This window comes from Antechinus flavipes, chromosome 2 (assembly GCF_016432865.1).
Source record: "Antechinus flavipes isolate AdamAnt ecotype Samford, QLD, Australia chromosome 2, AdamAnt_v2, whole genome shotgun sequence".
In the NCBI taxonomy this organism is placed as follows: domain Eukaryota; kingdom Metazoa; phylum Chordata; class Mammalia; order Dasyuromorphia; family Dasyuridae; genus Antechinus; species Antechinus flavipes.
The window spans coordinates 530,583,053-530,597,880 of NC_067399.1; positions in this window are offsets into that span (position 1 = coordinate 530,583,053).

Sequence of the window (14,828 nt, forward strand, 5' to 3'; positions counted from 1 at the left end):
TCTAATTTAGCATGGTTCGGTATGATTGATCTGATCTTACAAGGAGATGTTATGGGCCAGAACTTGAAACAAGGTACTAAGTGGAATGATGGAAACAATGCTTGTGTTCACATCTTTAGAGAGCTCATATAAGTAAGAAGCTCTTAGGGCCAGAGACAGAGCACTCTGAGAGATTGAGAGCCAGAAGCCCTTTCTCGGAGGTGGAGTCAGATTCATTCCATCTTCCACCTTTGAAGAAAGCAGAGGCAGAAGCAAAGCACAAAGCTGCAAGAGCTCTTGGAGAAATAAACATTTGGATTTTATCAGCTGGCTGTATTTGAGGTGATTATTGATCTAAACTGAAACTAAGGCTGACTCCAGAAAACCTCCCCAAGAAACCTGCTCCCAGAGAGCAAGATCATATTATACAAAAGAAGAGAACATCACTGGGGTGGGGTGGGGCAAAAATACTGGAATAATTTGCCATTTCCTTCTCTAACTCATTTTACAGATGAGGAAGCTGAGACAAAGAGGGTCGCACAGCCAGTGTGACTGGACTTGTATTCAGGTCCTCCTGACTTTAGGCCCAACTATTCTACATGGATAAGTAAATACCAAGTAATAGGGTAAGGACAGATGACCTGTGGTTTCATTGTTGCAGGGAATTCTCTGGTGAGGAAACTCTCTCTATTAGTACTTGTGGGCAACTTAGCAGAATGCCAAATGAGGAAAAATTGTTTTAGCGGCCTTAAGGGAGGATGAAGGACAGATCTGACCTCGAGTGTCTGAGGTCTCCTCGGCCTCCTCTCTGGAGTTAGGTTGTGACTCCTAAAACCCAGCAGATTTCTGGGTTTGGTGGTTGGGGCTTCGTCTCCCACTCCTGAGTCCTCTAAAGAAGAATGAAATGGATTAGAATGGTATCTGTTCTAAGCCCAGGAGACCTCATTGGACCCAAGAAACCATGCACTTCTCAATCCTCAGCTGAGGAAAAGAAAGAAAGGAGAGAAAAAGGCTCTTGATGAGAGCAGATCCAACCAGAAGAGAAGGAAAGGTAGGAGAATGACTACCGGGTTCTTTTCCTACAGCAAGCAAGAGAGAGAAGGGAGACAGAAAGCAAGACAAGGCTTACACTCTAGAAGTTCTGTCTAGTCAAGTGGAGCCCAAGCTCCTGATCTTAGCTTCCAGATCCACCTTGGCGGAGGGGGTTGACAGGGAGGATGAGACCATGATCATCTATGTGGGAAGCTCAGCCAGTCAGTGTAGACATGACATGAAGTCAGTGTAGAACAAGGGCTTTCTGATTCCATTAAGTAAAGAAAGTTCTCTTCTCAACTCAGTCCATGACTCTTTAGTTACCACATCATTAAACTATGAGGGTCCTGCCTTATGTCTATGAGAAAAAGCCACCTCCCTAAGATATGACCCATTTGGAGAACATTACCACCAGTTGAAGCTATTTATATAAACAGCCAGAATATGTCAGCTATCAACTACCACATTATAAGAATAGCTAAAGTGGGGACATAGTTCTAGTGATATGATATCTAGTATTTTTGTTGTTGAGTCATTTCCATTCTTTGAGACCTCATTTGGAGTTTTCATAACAAAGATATTGGAGTGATTTGCTCATTTTACATGTGAGGAAACTGAGACAAACAGTAATTTGCCCAGGGTCCCACAGCTACTAAGTGTCTGAGGCCAGATTTGAACTCATGAACACAAGTATTTCTGATTCCAAGCCCCATGCTCTGTCTGTCTGTCTGGGATGTATGAGGTGTTCAGGAGGACTGGTCCCTCTGGTGTGAAAGTTTGCTAAACCCTTTTCATGTTGCTCATTTACACTGGTGTCCCCCTGATTCACCCAACTCTCACCTGTTGCTTTAAGAAGCAGTAGCCTGTATAGCAGCAATATCCCAGTAAAACCTTCTCAGCTAAAGCAGATTGAGGGTATCCCAACAGGTCTCAAACTTGTGGGCAACTTAGCAGAATGCCAAATGAGGAAAAATTGTTTTAGCGGCCGTGAGGGAGGCTGAAGGAGGCACTGGGCTACTTAGGGCTTTGTCAGACACTGAAGCTGCCAAGGGCTGTCCCGTGTCCTGGACTAGGATTCTGCCATTTCAATGATTCAGAACAGAGAATGAAGCTGACAACTTGGTGAAACTCTGCCTCACTTAAATCCAATTCACACGCAAGTCAAGGTATCATTCCATGAAGTGGATCTCTTCGATAAAGAGAACTTTAATTGATCAAAGATGGACAGAAGCAGCTACACCCAAAGAAAGAACACTGGGAAATGAATATAAACTGCTTGCATTTTTGTTTTTCTTCCCGGGTTATTTATACCTTCTGAATTCAATTCTCCCTGTGCAACAAGAAAACTGTTTGGTTCTGCACACATATATTGTATCTAGGATATACTGTAATCTATTCAACATGTAAAGGACTGCTTGCCCTCTGGGGGAGGGGGTGGAGGGAGGGAGGGGAAAAATCGGAACACAAGTAAATGCAAGGGATAATGCTGTAAAAAAATTACCCTGTCAGGCAGTCTATCAATAAAAAGTTATTTTAAAAAATAAAATAAAAAAATAAAAATAAAATAAAATGAGAGGGTTGGACTTGAAAAAAAAAAAAAAAACGTATCATTCCATGATATCATTGCTCCACTTTGAAAAATGAAGGACAGATCTAACCTTGAGTGTCTGAGATCTCCTCGGCATCCTCTCCGGAATCTGGTTGTGACCTCTAAAACCCAGCAGATTTCTGGGTTTGGCGGTTGGGGCTTCCTCCCCCACTCCTGAGGTGAAAAATTTCCACATGTTGGTCTACCGTCCTTAACCAAAGATGCATCCTGACTTATCTCCACACCTACACACTGAGGAACATAATATTTTAATTAACCTATTTTAAAAATGCCACAAAAAGCACAGTGTCCTGAAATTTTTTGGTCACTGTAATGCTCTTAATCATGAGATGCAGAAATGCAGAAATCGTGAGAGTATGGAGAAAGGAGAGCCAAGAGCGGAGAATTTGGAGAAGCTAAGTGACATAAATTTTCTAATATTTCAGAAGAGTCAGAAAACTGAGTTCTGCTTTCACTGCACATCTTGACTGATAAATGAATAAACATTTGGACATTCAGCTAGTAGCTGGAAGAATGTCACTATGTTTGAATTCAATAGTTCTTAAATAGTGAACCCTTTTATTAGCTACAGAGAAATTTAGAAACTGCTAATATAAGATTCTTGTCGTTACAAGACTACAGACTGAACTTTTCTGGCTATCAACAAAACATCAATATTTGAATAATGACTATTTGTTTATTGTCTTTAAAAAATCATAATTTCCCCTTATGTTTACTACCCTTGAGGGGTAAGGAGAGGTGAAGGAAGGATATTGCTATCAGCCTTTCCTTCAAAGCAACATAAAAATTATTATTTCACTTCAGTACCTGAAAGTATCAATGTTCCATTTATAAGACCTCAGCCATCTTCCACACCTTAGTAAATAGTCTTCATAAGCTGTGGCTGAAAAAATACTTTTTTAAAAGGTAGTAGAATTAGCTGAGCCATGGAGAGTCCTGAGAATCTTTAGATGAAGATAAAAATGTTTTGTCTCATCTGTACATTTTCCTCAGTGATTAAAAATTTGTAATATAAAAAAAAAGAAAATGAAGAACAACTAACAACAAGAATATTAGCTATGAGATCACAAAGATCTCAGTTCAGGATGCCTTATAACAATAGAGTATTCAGTATTGATATGAGAAAGGTAACGTGTATGGGGAATCACTAGTAAACCGATATGACTAAAACAAGAATTTATGAATGGAAATTTTAAAAAATAAGAAATAAGACTGAAAAGTTAGGAAGTATTGAGATTGTGGAAGGCTAAGGCAAGAGAGGACCAATGATGATGTTGGAGAATGACATATTCAGATGTATGTTTTAGAAATATCAGCTTGACCTCTGTATCCCAAACATTCTACAAACTCCACACCAATTTCATGTCTACCTGGATATAAATATACTTGACAGCAATTGTTTGGGCCCCAGAGGGCAGACCAGAAGTATTAAGCATAAGTTTAAAAAAAACTGACTCCAACATGAGGTAAAAACAAGTTTGCTATCACAAAGAGTTATCCCACAGCAAAACAGACTTCCTTGAAAAGGGGGCTTTTCACAGGGTCACAGACTTTCTAATTATACAGATATAGAAATCAAGGTTCAGGGTCATTGAGTGATACCCCATAGTTACAAATGTGCAAAGTGTCAGAAATGGGACTTGAACTTCAAGTTCTCTAGTGCCCATGTTCTCTCTACTGCATCAGATTGATTCATTGGAAGTCATCAAGCAAAGACTGGATAACCACTCACTGGATGTGTGGGGATTTGTCCAACTCTGAGTGAGTCACAGATTCACTGAAATACTGATTGTATTAATTATTGCCCTAAATTGACAGATTCATGAGAAGCTCATGTTCATACCTATGCTCAGGGTTATAAAATCTTACTATTCTGTGATAGAAATTAGCACACAGATCATTTGTCTAGCCCCTGGATTTTTAATCTGTGAGTTTGTGAACCTTTTTTGCTTAATTGCTTATTTTGATATACTTGGTTCCATCATCTTATTCATATTATTATTCAGTTTTTTGCATTTAAAAACATCCTGAGAAGAGGTCTGCCAGATGGCTCCTTGAACTACTCATTCCTCCTCCCCAACTCCCAATCCAGGTTAAGAATTCCTGATCTAATCCCTTTTATTTTTCAGATGAGGAAACAGAAATCATGGGTTCACAATCAAGCAGGAAATAATTATCTGACCGTAAATTCTTTCTTCTTTTCATTATGTTATATTGGCTATCATTAACAAATCAATTTATTCCTGCTGTGACCTTTTTAAAAATCTTTAAAAATCCAGAAAAATTAAGGTATTATGGCTTGGTTAAGTAGTGATCAACTAAATATGACAAATTGAGTAGCTTCAGTGAAGTATCAAAAGCTTTTAAAGTGCTTTGTTCCCCACTGTCACCACAGTATTCCTTCTCCACCCCAGTCATTTATCTTTATGGACTTATTTTATATTATTTCTAGTCACCTCCTCTTCTTCCAGTCAAACTGCCCTATTAGCTGTTTCTCATTCACAACATTCTCTCTCCCCCATGCTGTCCCTCATTGTCATAGAATGTCCATAACTGGCAACTCCATAGCTAATAACTGATATTTTCTAGCTCTGTCCCCTCTTCTTATTTCTTATTGAGTGCTTTGCATAACTTTTCTATGCAATTTTCTGTACTTTCTTGTTCTTTCTCGCAGCCCACATTTTACATTTGGGTACAGGTGCCATTCCCCAAATTCCTTTATATCCCCAATAGGATATAAAAATAAGTCTATAAAGGTGAGTATGTGGTAGGGGTGGTTTGGCATTAGGGAAGAAGCACCCACTTTGTAAAAGCTTTTGATTGCATCACAGTGGAAATTTCAGCAGTCTAGGAGTCAGAAACCTGTGGGTTTCAAGCCTAGATCTCGAAGGAGACTTTTTACATTAGTTAACTAGCATTTATTAAGGGCCTACGATGTAGCAGACATGGAGTTAAAATCAGAAAATAAAAAGAAAGGCAAAAACAATCCCTGTCCTCAAATAGCTCATATTCTATTGTGTAAGACAATATACAAATAGCTATTCACAAGATAAAAACAGGAAAAGTTGGAGATAATAAAGATAGCTAGCATTTATATAGTGACTTTTAAGATTTAAGATTTCCAAAGTATCATCTTATTTAATACAATTCTATGAGATAGTTGTTATCTCACCCACAACAAGATGAAAAAACCAAGGCTGAGAGAAATTTAGTTCCTTGCTTAGAATCACATAGCTAGTATCTGAGGCAGGATTCAAATTCAGAGCCTCCCAACACAACTTCAAATCCAGCACTCTATTCGATGTATCACCTAATCATAGAGGGAAGATGAAAGCAATAAGTAGGGAGAGGGGGCTGGGAAAGGGCTTGTTATGGAAAGTGAGACTTTAACTAAGATGTGAAGGAAGCCAGGAAAGTCAGGAGGCTGAGATGAAGGGGGAGAGAATTGTGAGCAGAGGGGACCGAGTGAAAATGCCGGGCAGGAGATGGGATGGTTTGTGCAAGGAGGCCAGTGTCCTGGATCACAGGGTGTGTGCCCATGAATAAAGCACAAGAAGCCTGGAGAAGTAGTCAGCCCAGTTTGTGGAGGATTTTGATCCTTCACAAATAGAGGGAGCAGCTATTACTTATTGAATAGAGGGGTGTGCTTTAATCAACCAATAAACATTTATTAAGAGCCTGCTATGTATTAGGCACTGTCCTAGTTGGTGGGGATACGAAATGATGCAAAAGGTAGTCCCTGCCTTCAAGGTGCCTACAATCTAATGCCGAGACAACTTGCAAACAAATATATACCAAGCTGGAACAAATAGGAAATGATGAACAGAGGGAAAGCAAGAGTTAAGCGGGAGGAGATGGCATTTTAGTTAGGACTTAAACTAAGCCTGGAGAGGAGGAGGGAGAGCATTCTGGGCATGGAGGATAGTCAGAGAAAATGCTGGCAGCCAACTGATGGAGTGTCCTGTTTGCGGAACAGCCAGGAGGTCTGGATCACTGGATGCAGGACAGAATATAGGGAAACGGGTAGAAGAAGAATAGAAAGGAAGGAGGGACTTGTCATGAAGTGTTATGGGCCAGAACTTGAAACAAGGTGTTAAGTCACTGGAATTGATAGAGACAATGCTTATGTACTTAGTTCACACCTTTAGATTTTACACCTTTAAGAGAGTTCACACATTAGAGTTCATATATAAGGAGGGGCTCCCACAAGCCCACTAGAGACTTTGGGAGATTCACAAGTCAGAAGCCCACAAGCCCACTCTCGGAGGCAAGACAGATTCATTCCATTTTCCACCTTTGTGCTGGCTGGAGGCTTTGGATTCAGAGAGAGCTAGAGGCTGAAGCTGGGAGAGACAAAGGACCAGCGGCAAGAGCTCTCGGAACCAAGGAGAGAGACAGGCCTCTAAGCTAACCAGGCTATTTTGGAGGAGACAATAAAGGATCTGGACTTTAATCCCTGTCTACATTTGAGGTGATTATTGATCTGAATTGAAATGAAGGCTGCCTCCAAAAGCCCCCCAAGAAATCTGCTCCCAGAGAACAATATAATTTAGAGAAGAGAACGTTACAATGAAGGGCTTCGAATACCAAACATTTCCTATTTGATCTGGAGGTAATAGGAAGCCACGGGAGTTTACTGGGGTTAGAAAATTACATAGTGGGACCAGGACTTTGTAGCTGATTGGAGGATAGATTGGAGTGGGGAGAGACATGAGGCAGGCAAATCCCCACCATATAAGTTCAAGAATCCAGTCATGAGCTGATGAGAACTCACATTAGTGATGGCAATGTCAGAGGAAAGAAGGGGCCATATTCAAGGGATGCTGCAAAGGTGAGTTGGATAGGTCTTGGCAGTATATTGGATACCGGGGCAAGGAATTCAGAAATCAAGGAAGATTGGAAATGAAAAATGAGTGGGAAATGGACTATGTGAAAAGAAACTTGTGGGAGCAGCTAGGTGGTGCAGTGACTAGAGCACCAGCCCTGAAGTTAGGAGGACCTGAGTTCAAATCTGACCTCAGACACTTAACACTTCCTAGCTGTGTGACCCTGGGCAAGTCTTAACCCCAATTGCCGAAGGAAGGAAGGAAGGAAGGAAGGAAGGAAGGAAGGAAGGAAGGAAGGAAGGAAGGAAGAAAGGAAGGAAGGAAAAAGAAGAAAGAGAAGGAAGGAAGAAGAGAGGAAGGAAAAAGAAGGAAGGAAGGAAGGAAGAAAAACTCATGGGAAAGAAAAAAAGAAAGAAAAAGAAACTCGTGGTAAGGAAAGCAATGAAAAATCTATTGTAATAATCTAAGGTGAGGAGTGATGAGGGCTTGCCCCAGAATAATGACAGCATCAGAGAAAAGAAAGATGTGTACAAAAGAGGTAAAATCACCAATACTTGGCAATAGGTTAGATTGAGAGTAAGGATTTTGGACCACAGCTAGGATAACACAGACTTGGGTGACAAGAAGGATAGTAGTAGTCTTGACAGAAATAGGGAAGTTAGGCAGAGAGGGGGATTTGAAAGGAAGATAATGAGTCCAGTTTTGGATATGTTGAGTTTAAGTCTGAATAAGTAGTAAGGTAACTGAGTTACAACTGTCTAGTTGGGTTTACCAATACAACTATACAGGGAAATTTGGTCAAACTTATTATCCTGCCTGATATATGTGAATAATTATGGGTATACAGACCTGGATTGTGAGTTATAAATAAATCTAGTATGTAACTGTAGAAATAAAAAATAAATTACTTGTTTAAAATCTGGAATATCCAGTTCAAATATCTAATAGGCAGTTTGAAATGAAAGAATGGAGGTAAGCAAAGAGATTAGGGTCTGAATAAGGAGATTTGAAAATCATAAGCATAGAGATGATAAATGAATCCATGTGAGCTGATGAGATCACCAAGTAAAATAGTATAGATAGAGAGGAGAGTTAGTGGCAATGAGCTGATTAAAGATCTAGCAAAGAAGATTGAAGAGTAATGTTCAAATGGAAAGAAGAGAAAATATCACTGTATTTTGAAAATCTAGAGAAGAGAAAGTATAAAGGTGGTGATCAATAGTGTTGGGGCTACAGAGTGGTCAAGAAGATGAAAATTGAGGAAAGGCCATTACAGTTGACCATTTTAAGAGATTATTGATAACTTTGTGGAGGAACCAAGAGTTAAACTATATCCATTAGGGGCAGCTAAGTGGTACAGTATATAGAGCTCCACACCTGAAGTCAAGAAGATCTGAGTTCAAAATCCAGCCTTAGACACTTCCTAGCTGTGTGATGCTGGCTAAGTCACTTTACTCTGTTTGCCTCAGTTTTCTTCTCTATAAAATGGATTGGAGAAGGCAATGGCACACCACTCCAGTATCTGCCAAGAAAATCTTCAAAGGGATAGGAAAGGGACACAACAAATCCATAATGGAAGAGCTGTTAACCAAAAATAGGCAGAGAAAGCAGGCTTTGTAAAGAACTAGAAGAATCACAAAATCTTTTTTAGAGTTGTAAGGAATAATAGAGATAGTGCATTCCTTCTATAGTATATTTAAAAACCAAGGGACATTTCTGGCCATTCACCTTCATTAAACAATAAGATCCAAGAATTGATAATCTTATGCTTAATTATATCCAACTACTTCTAGTCCCTTCAAGAAAAACATCAAATTGTTTTGATGGTTCTTAGAGATTAAGTTACTTTAGCTACTCCCTTTTATGGGTGGCAATGCTCATTTTAGTAATCTTTTTTGCATCTGTGTGAATTTATCCAATTAGTTTCTTGGTTCTACCTCTACCCAACTGAATCCACTTTTCTCTTTTGCATTTCAAGGTACTCTAATCAAATCACTTGAATGTGGCATAATAGTTTTAACCACACAAAGAAGTATCCTTCTACTTAGAGCCAGTTAAAGAATCAGATGTATTCTTTTACTTATGACCAATTAAGCAGAAGAAATCACCTTAATTGTCAAGGAGCCATAGTCCCACTTTTCCTTCTAAATACAATAAGCCCTTAATCAGAGAAATTTTTTAAAAAGCTCCAGACTTAATAGTGTAGACCTGTAACCCCAATCCAGAAAAAATAAAAACGGATGTTTTTACTGAGTCTAAAACCAAAAGGATCAGCATCTGAGAGTGAGAGAGTAGGGGAGACATTAGACTATCTAAGAAAGGGTCATTGATCCAGATCAAAAAATGAAATTAGGTACAACTTTCTTTGCTAATCAGCAATGGGACCATGCCAGTAGGTGTCCACATGCTTCAAACCTGGCATTGAAGATTTAGTCTTAAAAAAAAAAAAACAACTAAACTTAAACCCAGAAATTACAAGAATATGTCAAGCATTGAATCAAAAATGAAAAAAAAAAGAAGAAAATGTGAAATATCTTATAGGAAAAACTACTGACTTGAAAAATAAATTGCAGAGATAAATTAAAAATTGTTAGATTAACTGAAATCCTTAATAAAGAAAGAACCCAGACATCATATTTCAAGAAATTATAAAAGAAAACTGCCTTGATATTCTTGAATTAGAGGATAAAATTAATTGATCACATCTCGAGATTCCAAAATTAAATAATAATTTTATTAAATAGAATGACAACAATGAGAACACATACTAAAATTTGGGGGAGGAAGACAAAGCAACATTTAAGGGAAAATATATATCTCTAAAAGCTTACATCAGTAAAAGAGAAAGAATAGATCAATGAATTGGGCATACAATTAAAATAACACAAAAAGAACAAATTTAAAACCCCCAAATTAGAACATCTGAAAATCAAAGAGGAGATTAATGAAATCAAAAGTAAGCAAACCATTGAATTAATAAATAAAACTGGCTCTATGAAAAAAAAAAACATTGGCGAATTTGATTTTAAAAAAAGCAAAACAAGGTACCAGGTTCAAAAATGAAAAAAGGTTAATGCACTGTAAAATGAAGATGAAATTAGAGCAATTCTTAGGAACATTTTGTTCAAATGTATGACAATAAATCTGACAATCTAAGTGAAATGGATAAATATTTGCAAAAATAAAAATCACCTAGATTATCTGAAAAGAAAATAGAATACTTAATAACCATATTTTAGAAAAATAAAATAAGCCATAAATGAGCTCCATAAGAAATTATTCCCAGGACCAGATGAATTCACAAGTTAATTCTACCAAACATTTAAAGAACAATTCCAAAATTATATAAACTATTTGGAAAATTAGGGAGGGAAAGGAGACTTACCAAATTCCTTTTATGACAACAAATCATGGCAAGTTCTCAAAGAGATGGGAGTGCCAGAACATCTTTTCTCCTAAGAACCTGTATGTGGGTCAAAAAGTTACAGTAAAATGAGATACCAAACATTGATTGGCTCAAAATTGGAAAGGAGTAGAATAAAGCTATATGTTGTCTCTTTATTTACAATCTTGGACTCAAAGATCATTGCAGATGGTGACTACAGTAATGAAATTAAAAAAAAAAAACAAATCTGGCAAATCTGGATGGCATATTAAAAAACAAGGATATCACCTTACCAACAAAAGTCTGCATAATCAAAGCTATAGTTTCTCTAGTAGTAATGTTTATTTGTAAGAGCTGAAGTATAAGAAAAGCTAAGCACTGCAGAATTAACACTTTCAAATCGTAGTTCTAGAGAAGACTTTGAGGGATTTTTTGGATAGCAAAGATCAAATTAATATTTAAAGAAATTAATTTTAACTATTCATTAAAAAGGCAAATACTGAAGCTGAAGCTTCAATTCTTTGGCCATATAATGAGAACTCAGAATTCACTGGTTAAAAACTCTGGCTGGAAAAGATTGAAAGCAATAGGAAAAAATGGCAGCAGAGGATGAGGTGAATAGTGCTGGGGAAGCAATAAATTTAAGCTTGGACAGACTTCAGGAGATAGTAGAGGATATAAAGGCTTAGTATTCTATCATACATGGGTATTGAAGAGTTGGATATAACTGAACAACTAAACAACAATCTTATCTAGAACAAAGAGCAAGCATCATCTGTGATAGATAAACTTGAGGATTTCTTAATAAGAAAAAGAATGAAGCAAGGATGTCCACTATTATTCAATATTATACTAGGAAAGCTTGCTATGGCAATAAGAGAAGGAAAAGGAACTGAAGAAATAAAAATGGGCAATAAGAAAATAAAACAAGCACTCTTTGTTGATGCTATGTTATATTTAAGAACCCTACACAATCAATTAAAAAACTAGTTGAAACAACTTCAGTAAAGTTGTAGGATATAAAATATACCTATATAAAGGATCAGCATTTCCATATACTATCAAAAAATTCAGCAGAAAGAAATAGAAGGAACAAATAAAATAACTGAAGACAATATGAAATATTGAGAATCTACCTGCCAAGATGAACCCTTCAATTACAGAAATACAATTAGAAAACATTTACACTATTAAAAACAAATTTAAACAACTGGGAAAATATTAATTGCTCAGGGACAGGCCAAGTCAATATAATAAAAATGACAATTCTACCCAAGTTAATTTTACTTACTCAGTGCCATACCACTCAAACTGCCAAAAATTCCTTTGTAGAACTAGAAAAAAAGAGTTTAAAAATTCACCTGTAAGAACAAGAATCCAAGAATATCAAGGGAATGAATTTTAAAATGTATTAAGGACAGAGGACTGGGAGTCTTCCTGGCCGGAGCCAAGACGGCAGAGAGGACACATGCTTCTTTCTGCCAGGGAGCGCAGGCAGCTCAGAGTCCCAGGGTGGTGGGAGCTCTACACCCAGGAGAATCTATGGGGAGGAACCTACAGCAGTGATGGCCACTCTGCCCTGGCTGTGAGCCAGTAGATCAGCAGAGAAGTTATAAAACATCCAACACAAATGCAAAAGGTAAAGCGTGAACCCCAAAATGCTGGAGTCTCACAGGACCTGGCTGCATCCACTCAGCACTGGGAGTGGGTCAGCACTGCTGCTGCAGCTTGCAGAGGAAGCTTAAACAACCTCCATTGCCCTAAAAGCAGATCTCAACTTAAAAAAAAAGAGCAAAAAAGCAAAAAGAACTCTGTCCATAGATAATTTTTATGGTGAGAGAACAGATTTCAAACCCTGAGGAGACTAAAAGCAGATTGTCTCCAGATGAAGCCCTAAAGGGTGATATAATTTGGCAGAAACTAGGGAGAGACCAAGCCTACATACATACACTAAGATAAAGTCAAAATGGATACATGGTTTGAGTTTTATATTCACGTTTATATACACCTTTTATGGGTGATCATAAACAGATATGGGGAATATGGAAAATACTACTCCTAGATTTATATTCCAAAGAGATCAAAGAAAAGTGAATATGACTTATTTGTTTAAAAAAATGTATAGTGGCTCTTATTATGGCATCAAAGTATTGGAAATTGAGGTAATGCCTATTTTTTAAGGAATGGCTAAAGAAATTGAGGTATATAGTTGTGATGGAACACTATTATGTTATAAGAAATGATGAGCAAGATGCTTTCAGATAAATCTTGGAAGATTTATAAAAACTGATGCAAAATGGAGTAGAACCAGGAGAACATTATATTTAGTAATAGTAATATTGTTTATGGATGATCAACTATGAAAGACTTAGCTACTCTTATTAAGACAATTAAGACAACGCCAAAGGAATCAGGATGAAAAATGCTAGCTGTCTTCAGAGAGAGAACTGATGAAATCTAAATGCAAATTGAAACTTGCTCTTTTTTTTTTTGCTTTCTTTACATTTATTGAAGATTTTTGTGTTTTCTTTTGCAGCATGGCTACTATGGAAAATTTTTGTATAACTTCACATGTATAATAGTTATCAAATTGTTTATCTTCTCGAGAGGGAAAGAAGGGAAAACATTTGGAACTCAAAATTTCTTTTAAATGATCCATTAACATTTTTACATTTAATTGGGAAATATTTAACAAAATAAATTTAAAAGAATTTTAAGAAAGAAAAATCTGCCTCCACTTCATTAACTACACTCTAAGGCTTTTGATTGTGTGACTCACAGCAAAATGTGGAAAGTCTTCAAAGAGATTGGAGTATCAGATCATCGTAATTGTCTCCGAATCTGTCTGCAGATCAAGAAGCAACAGTTAGAACCAAACATAGAACAACTGATTGATTTAAGATTAGAAAAGGAGTACAATAAGGCTGCATATTGTTTGTTTAACCCATTGCAGAGTAAACCTGATGTACTGAAATGACGGGCTTGGTGAATAAAAAGCCAGAATTAAGGTTTTTTTGGGAGAAATATCAATAATCTCAGATAAGTAGACAATATCACTGTAATGGCAGAAAGTGGGGAATTAAAAAGTCTCTTGAGAGTGAAAGAGGATATTGTAAGAGCTGGGCTTAAAACTTACTATCCAAAAAGCTGAGATCTTGACAACTGATCCCATCATTTCCTGGCAAATAGAAGAAATGGAAACAGTATATTCTTGGGCTCAATGATCACTTCAGATAGTGACTATAGTCATCAAATTAAAAGATATTTGCTCCTTGGAAGGAAAGATTAGGCAAATATGAATATCATGCTAAAAAGCAGAGATATCACCTTATTAATAAAGATCCATATATTCAAAGCTATGTTTTGTTTTGGTTTTTAATAGCAATGTATGGCTGTAAGAGTTGGACTATAAGAAAAACTTGAGCACCATAGAACTGACAATTTCAGAGAGTGGTGCTGAAGACTTTTAAGAGTCCCTTAACAGCAAGGAGACGAAATCAGTCAATACTTAAAGATAGTAATTCAGGTTATTAACTGCAGGGTCAAATACAAAAACTGAAATTTAAATACTTTGGATACATATTGAGAAGATAGAATTCATTGGGAAAGACACTTATCTTAGAAAAGATTGAAGGAGAAAGGAAAAAGGGACAGCGGAGGACGAGATGGATATAGTATCTTGGAAACAAATAATGAAGTTGGACAGACTTCAAGATATAGTGGAGGATAGAAGGGACTGACATGCTATAGTGCAAGATGTCATGAGTTAGATACAAGTAAATGATTGGACAACAACAACATAGTGTTGCATACTTTCTGGTTTACTAATTAATATATATTAATTTTTTAAATTTCTTTTTATTAGTTTTACATATATGTTGACTAATTTATGTTGTTTTCTCTTTAAGAAAATATCTTAAGTCAAGTTACTTTTTAACCATATGTGAGCTTAGACTCATTTTTTTCAGTCCTCAGAAGCTCTTGGTAAAGATGAATC